At 42.3% G+C, this 2,220-nt stretch overlaps 1 pseudogene; it reads left to right on the plus strand.

The window, feature by feature from the left end:
• The first annotated feature begins 897 nt into the window (after positions 1 to 897).
• LOC112840553 (olfactory receptor 10D3-like) lies at positions 898 to 1,849 on the plus strand (annotated as a pseudogene).
• The last annotated feature ends 371 nt before the right edge of the window (positions 1,850 to 2,220 follow it).

Here is a 2,220-nt window from a genome sequence, read left to right on the forward strand (position 1 = left end):
AGTTCAATTTTAGGTCATAGTGTTCTCAACATCGCTTTGATTGTTCTTGAGATGTTTGAGCGGGTTGACTGAAATAAAGAATGCCATGATAACATTCTTTGTTGCATAGCTGTCTGGAGTGTTGAGCATTAATAGACAAAGGGATAGAATTAACATAAGAATGATTAGAGAGGGACTCAAGAACCACTTGGCAAGAATGTTTATGGAAGCATCCAAATTAAAAAGTCAGGGATTGAGCTAAATTATTGTTAAGGCCCTTTCAGTTTAGAGAATATATTGATTTTTCTTTTATTTGCATTTCCATAGTTCTTTTTTCTCTTTTTCCAATTATGGTATGATGCATCTAGAATCCTTGGGTTCCGATCCTGGATCTGTCACAATCTGTATCTGAGAACCTGAGCAAGTTATTTAACTTCCCTGAATCATCATTTCTTCATCATCTATGCAATGGAGATATTATACCTGGCTTCTGGGACTCTGTTAAAGCTTCAGAAGCAAATGGTTATGAAAGAAAAGTCTATGTAAACTATAAATGTGCCTAATCCATTCCTCCTCTTTTCTCTCTCTTATTTTATACTTCCTTTGTCTTTCCTGTCTTCTCTCAGCTCTCAAAACTTCTACACTCTTTGCCATTTGTTCTTCTCCATCTGATAATAATAAAATAATACCTGTCTATATACCAGCCAAGTTACCTGCATTGTGTCCCCCCCCCCAGACACCACACGTCCTTCTGGGGCATTTGCTGCCCCTCAGTCCAAGTAACAATAAACATTATCTTTTCACTGATAGAGCCTGTTTCCTTTTATGAATCTACTGGTAGCAAAGAGTGCAATTTCATTCCTTGGGACATTCGCTCATTGTCATTCTTCCTCCTTTCCAGGATAAAGTCTAACTTCTATGGCGATGAGGAATTACACTTTGGTTACAGAGTTCATTCTGCTGGGCGTCCCATACACAGAGGGGCAAGAAACCATGCTCTTTGTTGTGTTCTCCGTCTTCTACCTCTGCACCGTACTAGGAAATCTGCTTATCCTGTAGCCGTGATGTCCGATCCCCACCTCCACACTCCTATGTATTTCTTTCTTTGTAACCTCTCTGTGCTGGACATTGGCTTCTCTTCTGTGAGCAGCCCGAAGATGTTGGCTAACCTGCTGGTGAGGAACTGAGTCACCTCCTTGGGTAGTTGCATGTCTCAGGTTTTTTTTTTTTTTTTTTTTTTTACCACTTCCTGGGTAGCACCGAGTGCCTGCTCTAGACGGTGATGGCCTATGACCGATTTGCTGCCATCTACCACCCACTGAGTTACATCATCATCATGAACCGCCAGGTGTGTGCCCTGCTGGCTGCCGGCACCTGGTTTACTAGCTCTTTTCATGCCACAATTCTCACCACACTGACCTTCCAACTGCCATACTGGGGGTCTAACAAAGTAGACTATTTCTTTTGTGACATCTTCCCTGTAGTCACATTGGCTTGTGGTAACGCCCTCATCATTGAGACAGTGAGCTTCACCAATATCGGCCTTGTGCCCATGACATGTTTTCTCCTCATCCTTGCTTCTTATGTCGGTATTGTCACTGCAATCCTAAAGATGCACTCTGCTGAGGGGAGGCGCAAGGCAGCGTCCACCTGTGCCTCCCACCTCTCAGTGGTCACACTGGTTTTCAGGCCCTGTGCCCTCATCTATACCCAGCCATCTTAGAGTGAGGTGCTGGTAACCCCAGTACAAATCTTTGGCAATGTAGTCACCCCCATGCTGAACCCCACCATCTACACTCTGAGAAACAAAGATGTCAAAGGAGCCCTGAAAAAACTGGCTGGGGGCCAGATTGTTTCAGAAGGTCACTAATCCCCTGGTGGGTAAAGTTGTTTTTTTTTCCTCCCATTTGTGTATTAAATTCATTAAAAAAAAAAAATGTATCCATGACAGTTGTCTTTCTGCCTTGAAGACAGCTGAACAGCAATTCTAACTGATACAAACCTGTGACAAATTCCCTATCTAATAGACCAGGGATTAACAAACCTTTTATCTAAATGTCCAGATAGTATATATTTTAGGCCTCGAGGACAATATGGTCTCCATCACAAATACTGAACTCTGCTATGGTAGCATGAAAAGTGCTATAGAAAAGTATACCAACAAATGGATGAGGCTTGTTCCAATAAAACTTCACTTATACAATCAGGCAGCAAACGAGATATGCCCCACAGGTCATAGTT

The sequence above is a fragment of the Callorhinus ursinus genome, unplaced genomic scaffold (assembly GCF_003265705.2).
Source record: "Callorhinus ursinus isolate GAN/ISIS: 27379988/994484 unplaced genomic scaffold, GSC_fseal_2.0 scaffold19, whole genome shotgun sequence".
NCBI lineage: Eukaryota > Metazoa > Chordata > Mammalia > Carnivora > Otariidae > Callorhinus > Callorhinus ursinus.